The 14,320-nt window shown below is 33.3% G+C and overlaps 1 long non-coding RNA gene across 1 annotated transcript in view; it reads left to right on the plus strand.

Annotated features, from left to right (window-relative positions):
• The window catches only part of LOC141572842 (uncharacterized), a 152,960-nt gene that overhangs the window by 136,895 nt on the left and 1,745 nt on the right, over positions 1-14,320 (plus strand). The gene's annotated exons all lie outside the window — the stretch shown is intronic.

Genomic DNA, 14,320 nt, shown 5'->3' on the forward strand with positions numbered 1-14,320 from the left:
AGCTGTTATAAACATCCGTGTGTAGTTTTTTGCATGCATATAAGTTTTCACCTCCTTTGGGAGTGTGATTGCTGGATCTTATGATAAGTATATTTGGTTTTGTAACAAATCTCCAAAATGAATGGGAATTGTTTGCAGTGTTTTGGATTTTAGACATTCTAATTGATATGCAGTGATAGTTCATTGTTTTAATTTGCATTTCCCTAATTACATATGACGTTGAATATATTTTCATGTGCTCTCTGCTATTGGTGTATCCTGTTTGGTAAAGAGTTGATTCATGTGTTTAACCTACTTTTGAATTGGTTTGTTGTTTTCTTATTGGTGAGTGTTGAGAGCTCTTTCATTGTTTGGATAAAATTCCTTTACCAGTTATGTCTTTTGCAAACATAGTCCCAGTCTGTGGTTTTCTTTTTCATTCTCTTGACAGTGTGTTTCACAGAGCAGAAGCTTTTTAATTTAACAAAGTTAACAAAATTCTGCTTATCAGTTATTGCTTTCTATGCGTCATGCCGTCAGTGTTGTATCTAAAAAAATCATTGCCATGCACAAGGTCATCTAGGTGTTTTCCTATCACATTTTCTTGTTTTATATTCTGCATTTTACAGTTAGGTCTATGATGTATTCTGAATTAATTATGGTGAGGGGTGTAAGATGTGTGTCTAGATTCCTTTTTTTTTTTTTTTTTTTTTTTGACTTGTGGATGCCAGTCTTTCTAGCATCATCTGTTGGAGAGACATTTGTTTTCCCCATTGTATTGTCTTTGCGTCTTTGTCAAAGATCAGTTGACTATATTACGTGGGTATATTTCTGGGATCTCCATTTTATTCCATTGACCTGTTTATCTAGTCTTTTGCCAATAACATACTATCCTATCCCTGTAGCTGCATAGTAAATCTTGAAGTCAAGTAGTGTCAGTCCTCCAACTTTGTTCTTCTCCTTTAATTTTGAGTTAGCTCTCCTGAACTTTTTGCCTTATCGATCTTAGACACTTGTTTTTTAGATTTATACCCATGTATTTAATTTTTTGAGATGCTAATATATGGTTCTGTGTTTTTAACTTTAAATTCCACTTGTTATTTGCTGGTATATAGGCGAGTGATTAACTTTGTATATTAACCATGTATCCTGCATTCTAGCTTACCGTAACAGTTATATTACTTATTAGTTACAGGAGATTTTTGTTTGTTGTTTGTTTTTTGACAGTTCTTTCAGAATTTCTACGTAGATGATTATGTCATCTGTGAACAAAGTTATTATATTTCTTCATTCCAAGTCTGGATACCTTTTATTTCCTTTTTATTACCTTATTTTATTACTTAAGATTCCCAGTATGATGTTAAAAAGCAGTGGTGAGATCGTTCCTGGTATTGTTTCTTGCCTTGTTATGTGATACTGTTCCTTGACCTCTTCCTGATATTAGGAGGAAAAATTTGAGTTTCTTATCCTTTTTATGATGTTAGGAGTAGAGCTTTTTTAGATGCTCTTTATCAAATTCAAGACATTTCCTTCTTCTTAGTTTGCTGAGAGTTTTTATCATGAATAGGTGTTGAATATTGGCAAATTCTTTTTCTGCATCTATTTGTATGATCACATGATTCCTCCTTTTTACCCTGTTGATATGATGGATTATATTAATTAATGTTTGAATATTGTGGCAGCTTTACATACCTGGAATAAATCACATTTGTTCGTGGTGTATAATTCTTTTTATGAATCATTAGATTCAATTTGCTAATGTTTTATTATTTATGTTCATTACAATTATTAGTCTGCGGGTGTCTTGTTATGTATTTGTCTGGTTTGGGGACTGGATTAATTATGGCATCATAGAATGGGTTAAGAAGTACCTCTGCTTCTATTTTTGGGAAGAGATTTTAGAAAACCGGTATAATTTCTTCCTTAAATAATTGGTAGAATTCACCAGTAAACCCATCTGGGCCTGATGCCTTCTGTTTTGAAAGGTTAGTAATTATCAATTTAATATCTTTATTAGATACTTGTCTATTCAGATTGTCTATTTCTTATGCAAATTTTGGCAGTTGTATCGCTGAAGGAATTGGTCCATGATATCTAGATTATCCAATTTGTGAGCACAAAATTGTGTATAGTATTCTTTTATTATTCTTTTAATATTTATGGGTTCTGAAGTGTTGGCTCTTTTTTAATGTCTGATATAAGTAATGTGTGTCTTTTTCTCTTTTTTCCTTAGTTATCCTGGCTACAGAGTTTTCAATTTTACTGACATTTTCTCTGGGCTTGCATAGAGCATGTCCATTCTCATTTGAGTTATGATTTATCTTACTGATAAATTATCAAGGTGTTCTTTTGAGTGGACCTTGTTTTTGCTAATTTTATTTCCAGACATTAATTTATGGCTAGAATTAATGCTGTTAGAAACAGACTGTTTCTTGATATTTAAGGCTGCATGACATAGAGGACAGGGAGTCATGCATTAAGTGTAATAAAGTGCCATGCATGGTCTTATCTCCCATGGTAATCAGATTTTTAAAAAAATTAAACACATTTAGCATAGTCTAGTTAGAAAACTCCCTCTCTTAAGAAATTATCAACCTGTGTAAATTTACTAACTATTATCACCCCAATAAACTTCAATAAGAAAGGAAGGAAGGAAGAAAGGAAGGAAGGAAGGAAGGAAGGAAGGAAGGAAGGAAGGAAGGAAGGAAGGAAGGAAGGAAAGGAAGGAAGAAAGGAAGGAAGAAGAATGAAAAAGAAATTATCAGTACTACCATTAAGGGAGTGCTATTATTTTTCTGGATTCTACAACTACTAAAATAAAATCTCTTTATATTTCTGCTCTCACTTGTATTTCATATGTTAGCCCTTTATTCTTTCTATTAATTAGGGATATTGGAGGTTATTGTTACTTATGCAAAAATCTCCAGAGTCTCATTTTTAGTGTATTCATTTCCTTTGAATTTCTTGAGTCATAAAATGTAGTGCACAAAGGTGGCACTAATGGAGAGGGTCTTTCTCCCAGTGAAGAACTGCTGTTGACGGCTTGCTGATAGAACCCATCTTTTGAAGCCCCAGAATAAACTTTCTTCAAGCTTCTCTCACTTTTGGAAAATTAGATGATGGAAATGAGAAAGAAATGTCAGAATCATTGAAGTGCTAAGACATTCATAGTAGTAAACGTTGCTGATACTGGCTGACAGTTCCACTAGTGAAATGGAAGGTCAGGATATGATTTGGGTCTCTTATATATTGCAACACTTTGATTTAAAACTAGGCTTGACTCCAATTTTTCATATTCCAAAGATTCTGACTTATCATCAAGCATGATTAATAGACTGATAATGTATTGCATCCCTTTATGCAGTGTATTACACATTTAAATAATTTGTTAATTTTTCGTTGCTGAACAATGAATACAATGTGATTCTGCTCATCCCATGGCAGGCCACAGGCAATATTTTGGAAAATCACTGCTCTCAAATCCTACATGGTCATATACCCTTAGGTATAAAAATAATTTTGCTATTCTAATCCCTACCCATAGTGACTACTCCACCCTTTAATATGTGTTAATTAAGTCAGAAAACACAAGAACATGCCAAGCGTCCTGACTTGCCATGCAACACTATAAATAGCATATTAGCACACTAAGTATTTCTAAAATGAACCAAGTTCTCCGTTTCTCTGAAATCACTATTATTATTATGTAATGTACATTTAGCTACCTAATTTTATTCTACCTAATTTTTAAAGTAATTTAGAGTTCCAAGGAGTGACTTCACAAGCACTGGAATACGATAATATAATATTTATTTTCATACGTTAAAAATCTGATTCAGTATTACTTCTACAATCTGAACATTTCTACTTATATATAATTTATTTTGTATTTCAATCAGGTTATAGATTAAATATCTGAGTTATGCAACAGGAAAAAGTTTGACTTTGACCTTAGCTTTTACATATATATTAATGGAAGCAGTAATAATAACTTATAGTTGTATCATTAAAGAATAGTAATAACTTGAAAGCTAAGTATAGCTATATAATATATGTTTCACCTTGACTTGAATAAGAGTGCTTTGATACTCATCAAATAATGTCACTCTGGGTGTTAAATCTTTTTTATCACCGAGAAGATCTCATCTGCCAGTATTTGATTAGAGGATCTGGCTACCTAAGACAGGTTTTCTCAGTTTGATAGATAATCTGGAGCTTCAAAACTATTGCTTGAAGCTGCCTTTAATAAAAAAAAAAAAAAAAAAAGTGGGAGATAATTCTGATTACACTTCAACCTGTGACAGCTTTCTGCTGCCTGGAGTCCAAACAGCAAAGTATGTTCCTGTCTTATCACCACAAACACATTCTTGTCTATTGACTGAAAAATAAACTTCAAATGCATTCCACCTGACAAAATTTTTAAAATCTCATTAAGAATAAAATAATCCTTTATTCTCTCCCTTTCTTATATTTTTATTGGACTGATAGAAGCTTGAATCATTTGGAAGACCACTGGGAGTAATGTAGCAGTGTACTTTGAAGTTGTTTGTTATTAGCTACATAGAATGATGACAATTGTTGAAACTGTCCACATAAATCTACTTCAGCATAATGCAGACTAAACAGGAAGGTTTCTTAACTGATCTTTAGATAATTTACTGCTTCATCCAACGACTTCACGTATCCTTCCAATGGCACCCAGCTAGGATTTAGTGGGCACCATGGTGAGTGCAATGAGACTGAATGCCTGAATACACATCTGAGATCTGCACTCTATGTACTTTATTTAGTACAGTTATAAGCCACATAAATGTATTTATAATATCTCTGTCCCCAGACCAACACAATTCTGAAATGATTTCATAGGTATGAGACAAAAACCCAGAACGTATAAAGGTTAATTTAAAATCAATTTGCATAAAATTCAATGCACACTTTATCAGTATACTGTTTGATGACACTTGACAAATATATACTTCAGGATAATTGCCAACCCAATAAAAATGTGACTGTTTTTATGATTTCAAAAACTTCCCTCTGTCTCATTCACTAACCCCTTATTATTGTCAAAGCAGATAACAAAATGGGAAGATGTAGTGGGGCGTTATGTTGATAAGAGTCAGGGTGGTTTCTAATATTTGGAAATATCAAGGCATGGTACATGTTTAAAGGGCACAAATAAGTTGAAAACTAACTTTCAGAACTCAAATATGCCGGCAGCTTACTGCTAAGCTTACCACAGATTTGCAAAACATTTATTATTATATATTTTTTAGTTCAATATCGTGGTAAACTAATGTGTAACATCAAATTTGCCAATTAACCATTTTAAGTGTACAGATCAATGGCATTCTTATATTTACACTGTTGTGCAACTATTGCCACGCTCTGTTTTCAAAACTTTTTCATTACTTCAAACAGAAACTATGTAACCATGAAGCAATAACTCCACCTTTGAAAATGTTTGAAAATACAATCCAGCAATATTCAAAAAGAATAACATGTTATGACTAAATTGGGTTCATTGCAGGAGCACTGGGTGGTTTAACATTCAAAAAATCAACCAATCAGTGTAATTCATGATGTAAAAGGAAAACGGGAAATGTCATATGATTATCTCAATAAATGAAGAAAACAAATTTGACAAAAAAAGGCAAAATTAACATCATTATTTGAAAAGACCAGACAATCGAACACATCTCACAAAATTAGGAATAGAAACTTTCACAACCTGATAAAGGGATAAAGGATATCTACAGAAAACCTAGAAAAATCTGTGTACTTCATAATCAAATATTAAACACTGTTTTCTTAGTATTACAAACAAAGCAGGATTGCCCACTGGGCATTTCTATTCAAAATATTTTGAAGAACCTTTTTGAAAGTATAATAAGGAAATAAAATGAAATATAATTATAAATGCTGAGTAGTGACTGGAAAAAATGAAGTTGAATCTTTATATCTCATCTAACAGTAAAATTATTCCATGCACATCAAATATTTAAAGTATGAATGAGGCTATTAAAATTCAGAGAAGAAATATTGGAAGAATTTGTGCAATGACACAGAAGTCACACATTAAAAAAGAAATAATAATTTCAAAATAAATGACCAATTGATTTTAGAAAATGAAATTAACATCTCAGACACAAGATTGATTTCCTTAATTTCTAAAGTGCTCCTAAAAATTATTTTATAAAATATGCAGTAAATTAAGAGGGTGGTATGAATTGGGAAAAGCAAAGGCAGATTACTTTTAAATATACATTTAAAAATGCTCAACTGCAGTTTTGCTAAGAGAAATGCAAATCAAAACTACTTTGAAATATCATTCTTCATAACATTTTGTAAAACCGCAAAAATATCTGATAACATTTTAATGGGTGTATGATAATGGAAATATGATATCCTCATATATTTGTGGTGAAGTACAAGTCTCTACTGAGGTTGATTTTGCAATGTCTATACAAATTAATATAGCTAGATTTTATTAAGTAGTACCATACTTTACAAGTTTATCTAATAGGCATGCTTGACCACATATAAATTGCATATGTATGGTGTAGGATTTTTTTTGTAGCACTGTTTGTAATAGCAACACTTAAGAGACAGGAGAAGAAGGAGTGGGTGAATAGAGCTAGTAAAAAGAATGAGACAACTTTATAAACACTGGTATGGAAGAATGGTGCAGTCTTGAATTAAAAAAAAAAAAAAAAAAGCTCCGGGAATGTAACTTTAGTTCATGTACTGTTTAAAATTGACATATACGCACATATGATATGCATATGTCTATTATGCATATATGTGTGTGTGCATATGTGTGTATGCATATATATGTATATATGTGTATATATACACGTATATATACATATATACTCACATGTGTGTATATATATACACACATATGTGTGTATATACGTACGTGTGTGTGTGTGTGTATAGTTAAATTGACACTTATTAAGTAGAGTCCTGGAGTGCCAGATGTTGATCCACAGTTCAACTAAAGATCACAAGGGAACTGAAATAGAGAGGTTTATCACTCAACAGGTACTGGAGGAATTACATGGCATGCTTTGAAGGGCTACACGGAGAGGTCTAGGCAGCAGTCAGGCAGAGAAAGAGGCAGGACTCGGGTACAGTCTGTATTAGCATCCATAGGTGGAGTGCTTTGGGGTTCCTGGGCTAAGTCCAGATTGATCAAACCAAAAAAGGCAAAGTTTTTGTACCCCCCATGGGGATCTTATCTAAGGGACACACAGAGGAAGGCACTGGGAAGCAGAGGACACTGTTGCTCATGAGGCTATTTGTGAAGTCATATTAAGAACTGATTTTGCTTGTGACTCTGTGGGATGTATCTGAGGCATGCATTCTCAGGATAGGCTAGAATTAGTGGCAGGCCCCTGCAGGCTGCATAGCCATAGTAAATGGATGCTAAGACAGCAACGTAATGGCAATTAAGCTAAACTCTGGACACATGTTTTGTTGTGTGTGTGTGTGTGTGTGTATGTGTGTATATATATATACACACACATATATATATGTATGTGAGTGTTCATATATGAAACATGTCACGTGTCTTACAGAGGTTGCATGATAGCATCTGAGGTGGGAAATATGTTGCAAAACAGCTAGTATGGGAAGGAAAAATGCAACCTTTTCTACTCATTGTATCATACTATTGCATTTATATATTCAAAAATTAATAACTTATGGAATATATATTGTTCTTTTTGAAATATCCTTTCATATTAAACTACATTATTAGACACATTATCAAATCTTTTTTATAAATAAATCTGGTCAGTTATTACTTATTTTGAACACTTATTCCATCATTTCTGTTGGCCCCGGGTGAATTATGGAATGTGCATTTTGATGTACACTACATATTGCTATTTTGAACATTGATCGGAACCAGACTAAAGAGAAAGCACACATTTTACATGAGGAAGGTTCAAGAAGGGCAAAGGTAAAGGAGCAAAAGTTGATTAAGTCAAAAAGGAAATTACCTAAATTGGTCTATGGGTGGAGGGAAAATATCATCATTGACATGTGGATCGATTTTAATCAGAGATGAGAATGATTTCCTCATATTCCAAGAGGAGATTCCAGTGCTATTTAGAATCAAGCAAAAAAGTGTGTGGTCAATAGAATTGAGAGAAATACGATGACTGCAAAGTCCAACATGTAAAGGATTTCAAGGGACTGTTGCAGGTTCAAGATACAATATAGGAGACCATTATATGGCATAGCTGGTTGACTGTAGGTGTGTATACAATTACTTCAGATTCTGCAAACATTTTTATTCCATGTAACATAATCCACTGCATTCATTAGGTTATTTGTCTTGTATTTTTTCTTATAAAATTTTGAACTCTGAACCACAAGATGAATTTTACATTTTTTCTATTTGTAGGGACTTATAGCTTAGTGAAGTAGTGAACAAGTGAGCCAAAATTTATTTTTAAAAATGTTTTTAAGTAGCGAAGGAAAGTAGCATGACAGATTTGAAAGTCAATTAAGGTGGTAGTTGGTATAGAAAGATATAGATGGAAATGCATGTAGAGATTTTGATAAAGGTAAATATATTGAAAAGACTGAGTATATCAATGGACTGGAAAGCTAGTAGCTAGGAGAAGGGCATAATTTGATGTCTTCGAAAAGGAACCACCAAAATATTTGAAAAATAAAAACAGATGAAGTCCACAACACTGAACATGGAGAAAGTATTGAAATACTTAGGCCTGTCAGATGAGGTACCAGGGAGAGGGAGTGAAATTAATTAAAGAAATACTTGAAGCTCTAGAAAGAAGGAAGCTCTAGAAGGTATTTTCATGGTAATGAACAAATAATTACACATGGTTTTAAAAATGTGCCTTGGGAAATTTATTTAGATACCACTTTTTTCAAAATTAAAATCTTTAGAGTGTAAGCTACCGATAGGGTTTTTCAGTGATCGTCTAAAAATGATTATAAGTGACAAATTTTCCTAGTTTGAGAGTAGATTTTCCTGAAATCATAGTAGTAGAGACAGCTTTACTTAGTATAAAGGGCATGGCCAGGATAAGGATCCAAGGGTCTTAGATTTGCCCTCAAAGCTATCCTTGGGAAATCAGTTCAAGTCTCTGAATCTCAGTATTTTTTTCAGTAACCTGAGTGGTTTACTGAATTCTCTGTATGGCCACTTCCTAAAAACTGTATTATATGATAAGCCGACCTTTACAAGTTTCTTCTAGCACCCGTAGCTGTAATTTTATGTTATTTTTATACACTAGCATGGATAAAATAAATTATATGTTTGTATCTATTTCCTACTGTTCTAAAGATCTGATATCTGAAGCAGTCATAAAAGAGTGTCTACTTATAAATTACCCCTAGGGGTTTTTCTCACTCTTAGTTTGGGAGCTGACTCTGCATAATATGGTGCACATGGCTTGACTGCCAAAGATGGGGATGATGGCCGAGGGCTTACAGGAGGATGTTTTTGCAGACAGGAACCACGCCTTGCATGTAATAGAATCCATAAGTCCATATGGCTTTTCTAATTTTTAAATACAGCCACAAGCATACAATATAGCTATCGGAGAGTTAATTAATAATAGGTAAATCAATAGTCATTTTACAGAATAAGGTAAAGGTTTTAGTTTCCTGAAGGATTTCAGACCTAAGAAGTAGAGTGCGGTTGAAAAATGAGACATTTAGGATGCAGATTTCATTCAGAGTTTGATCAGCTAAATATGTCCACCTAAAACATGTACACACAAATCTAAAAACGGTTCCAGGGTGTGACAGAAATAAGTTAGTCATGAATATGAAGTTATTACAATCAATAGAATATAAAAATTTGTATGAAATCTACATACAATGTTTTCAGCTGTAAAAGTGAGTGAGTTGCACACAATAATTTCTAAGATAATATCTAAGATGTAACTTTTGAGGCATCTCCACTGTCTTCTATAGGGTATTGAATTCATAGGGTTCTTGGTTTTTGTATAAATGAACCAAAGAATGTAAACACATATTATTTACTCTTTGGACCACCAAAAACTGTGCATTTTTAATTAAATATTAGTCACTTCTGGTGTTATTGCTGAGTCATGAGTTTTGTTTTGCCTTTTCTTTTTTTTCTTTTTTTCTTTTCTTTTTTTTTTTTTTTTGACATCAGAGAGCTCAGCTTATTATGCTCACAGTCCATGATACTGTAAAATCACTGGTCAGCCAATTGTTCTCCCTTTGTTTATCCCCCTTTATCTTTATACAACTTCTGTTACTCTCCCCAGGAAAATAAAACTATTTTAATAAAATATCCTTTTATTTGACTGTGCTCTTACAAAATGTATGTTGTTTTGGTGTGTTTACTTTTATAAATTTTGTTGATGTTTAATATGCAGTGCCCTATAAAGTGCACAAATTGGTAAGCGTATAGCTGAATGAATTTTCATCAAACGAACATATCTGATTAATCTGCACAAGATAAAGACACAATCTGCAGAAGATTCCTCTTATCCCCTTCCAGACACTGCTCCTTTCAAACATAAACCTTATCCTGAAAGACTTAAAATGTCTCTTGTTTTTGCCCTTCCTATAAATGGAATCACATACTATATACTCTTTCTGTTTTGACTTCTTATGCTCAACGTTACTTTTATCAGACTTACCTATGTTGTTTTGTGAAATTATAGTTGTCACTCTCATGATTCTGTAGTAGCCTTCCTCAAACATTTTACATTGGATGGACTCTTAAATTTATGTTCAGGTCTTAGGGAACCCCTAAATAAATACTAAAATAACTCTGTGTCAAGGTAATTTAACATGCTTAGTGAGTTCTCTACCAATCTAAAAATAAATTGCCGATGATCTTTTAAGTAACAAAAGATATTTTTCTGTAGATTTACTTATTTTTGGCCAGCTTACGTCCTCTTTGCATGGTTTTTTTCTCACTACAAATGATATTCATTCTAATCTATGGATTTGATCTCATTTATTAGCTGATTTTATTTTATACAACTGACAACTGTATTTCTTAACTATGCCGCTGGAAGATGTATGAACACGTATAATTCCTAGGCTAATTTTCAGGAATTTTGTTCTTTGCTCTCCTCTCACCAACCGGTTGCCGGAAAAATGATTGAAATTTACTATCTAGAAAAACTGTACTATATTATTTCTAAGAAACAAACTCGAAAGTTATACACACTGTGTCTGTGATTGTGTGTTATATGTATTATGCATATATATTTGTATTTATTTTAGATGTGTATAATCAATCATTTATATTAATGATTATATTTAACCAAATAACATTTTGTTTTTAGATTTAAGAGAAAACTTGAGTATGGTTTATCTGTTTCATTATTATGCATTTTATTTAACATTATTTTAAGAAATTTGAGGCAACAAAATAAACACATAAATTATATGTACATATATAATATGCAAATTTATTTTCATGTTTTATTTTATAAGAAATCAGAGTAAATTTTACTAAATTAATGTTTAGTGACTAGAGTTTTATATCATTTTTTTACTTAGGAATCATCCAGTCGTGTAAAAATTATTTATTAATTAACTAAATCTTTTGTCTAAGCTCTTAAAGTTAGTTGAAAATCTGAAAATTATCATTTTAGCTACCATATTTCTATTATTGGTAGCATTATAAGAATTTTCAATTTACAGTGCTCTTACTCAAACCCTAATATTTTGATGACATTATTTTTATATTGTAAGCTAAATTTTAAAGACCCTAATTCATACCAAAAATTACAAAGAGCATCATACTTCATTTTTGTTTTGGTATCTTTCTTGTTGTTATCAAGGCTTTTCTTCTTTATCTTGTAACTAGTATAGTAACACAGACTATTACGTAAATGCTATTTTCACTATCCTCAAACCCTTAAATATATTTTCTTCTTTCTATTTAGACATTACGAATACTAAGGCTTATCTGGACTAAATAGTCCTAGAGTGCTCACATAATGGCAGAGATTTTTGTTGTTGTTGTTGTTTTTGTTTTCTTTTTTTTTTTTTTTTTTTTGGCTACAAAATCTTTTGACTCCTCTGCCTGCCTTTCAGTTTTTGCCAGAATGGAGGTGATGGTGGCTGACTTCTTTGCTGTATAGCAAGCTCTGAATAAATAACCTTTGCTTTTTGTTTCGTTTGATTGGTCCTCATTTATTTACACAGGAACTATCAGAAAGAAATTAATATTGAATTTGAATTTAGGGTAGGTGATTGGAGGAGGGTTCAAGGACGTGGGACCCTTAGATTTATGAAGGGGGGATAAGTCTAATATTATTAGGTGACTTGTTACATCTAGAAGGAAGAAAGAAGAAAACAGGGTGAATCTGTAGTTGGTAAAGACACAATAATCATGTTAGTCAGAAAAGGGAACAATTTGTTCATTTTTTTATTGTCTGCTACATGTTTGGGCTTTGATATGAATACAGAATTATGTTATTTATCTTTTAGGCCATCGCAGAGTGGCCTTGTCAGCTGTTGGTGTTGAGTGAAATAAATGGTGTTCAGTAGTAAAATATTGTGTTCTAGTTGTGATAGCCAAACCACGAACACCAGCGCCTGGCTAATGATACCAAGCCAGGTTCTGGTAATTAGAGCTACTGCGACTTGAGGAAGAAGTCTTCCCCTAAAAGCACTTGCTATACAATATAGACCAGGTTCCTTGTGGGACATTTGATCCTGTTCAAAATGCTCACGAAGACATTTGGTCCACCTAAACCCCATGTCCCATTACCAGCTAAGGCAAGAAGGGTTATTATGGCAATATAGCCACGATAAAACTATTGGTTGAAGAAAACGAAAAATAGCATTTTTACTGTGTTCATCTGATAAACCAAGTACAAGTAAATGTTAGGGACTGTTTGAACTCAGGGATGTTTCCCAATTGTGGACGTTTCTGACAGGACCCAATATCAGGGACCACTTGGCATGCACCAAATATGTTCACGGAGATTTTTGACAGGACCAGATTTCAAGGACCTTTTTGCATGGACCACATGTCCCTATGGATGTTTAGAACAGAACCAAATGTCTGCTAATTATCCCAGCTACCCAATTTTCTGTGAGAGAAGTGCAGTATTATATAAGGAAGAATAGTCTAAGATAAATCAAATATATCCCCCCGCCACTAGGCCTCCAATTATTATTATTTTAACATTTCTAATAGCATAACTACTACCATGCTTTGTACTGGTCTCAGCTTATCAATAACCAATGCTGTGGTTGGATCAGCCCTTGTGTTTCTTACAATTGCAAGAAACCCTTCGGCACTAACCATCAGGAAACTTGGAAAAGATACAGGTTTATTACTTACAAGACCTGGAAATTACACAGCACACCGGTGCCACACAGCAAGATGGCAGGTATAGAGAGAGCAGGGACAGGGGGAGAGAGAGAGAAGAAAGAGAGAAGAGAGCGAGTGAAAAAACAGCCTGGGGTTCTGCCTTTGTTGGTGTCTAGATTAGGGGACTATGGTTTTGCGAGTTCACTCTATCAGTGAATTTAAAACATGGGAAGTGATAAAAACAAAAACAAAACAAACAGAAAAACAAGAAGCTCAAATGCTCAGTTATTTAAACCAACTAAGACCTCTAGAAGGAAGGAGCCTTGGGTGTGGAAGTGGCCTGGCGCTTTATCTACTCCTGTCTGTGGCAGTATGCTTATTAGAGTTACTAGCTCTTTTTGAAGTGGATGCCTCTTTGTCAAGGATATAGAGGCAATCAAAGCCTAAGTCAAGCACCTATATAATTACAAATAGAAAAAAAAAAGTGTCTGGTCTTACACTGTATACCATCAACACTAATCATCCTGCTCCTCCTCCTCCTCGCCATCATCATCATCATTGTCATGGAATCATGAGCCTACTTTTCTGTTTCATGATACATTTTCCTAAATTGTTAGAAATTCTAGACAAGTTATAGCTAACGTTAGAAAATTAGACCTAGAATTCTCTCTTTGTGACTTTTTTTTTCCCCTGCTGTATCTTTCTGTCCCAGGGTAATTTATCAGTTATTTGGGAGAAGCTCCATCAGAGACTTACATAAGATACTATTTTAAACCTAAACACTACACCCACCTTTCTCCACATGCTTGGTAAAACTTTCAAATGATCTTCGTAGTTAAGAGCTATTTGTAGGTAGATGAATAAACCAAGGAATGTTTAGAAAGCTGAGAGACTGTAGGGATTGGATCAAAAAACAAAAAAGGACAGATGTTAAATTTTTGAGTTACATTTATCTACCCATATACTTTATAGCTTTATCTGACATTGCTGTATGGAACCTTCCCTTCTTTGTTGGAGCACACAGGAATTAAAACACAAATT

Source organism: Rhinolophus sinicus, linkage group LG07 (genome assembly GCF_036562045.2).
Source record: "Rhinolophus sinicus isolate RSC01 linkage group LG07, ASM3656204v1, whole genome shotgun sequence".
In the NCBI taxonomy this organism is placed as follows: Eukaryota; Metazoa; Chordata; class Mammalia; order Chiroptera; family Rhinolophidae; genus Rhinolophus; species Rhinolophus sinicus.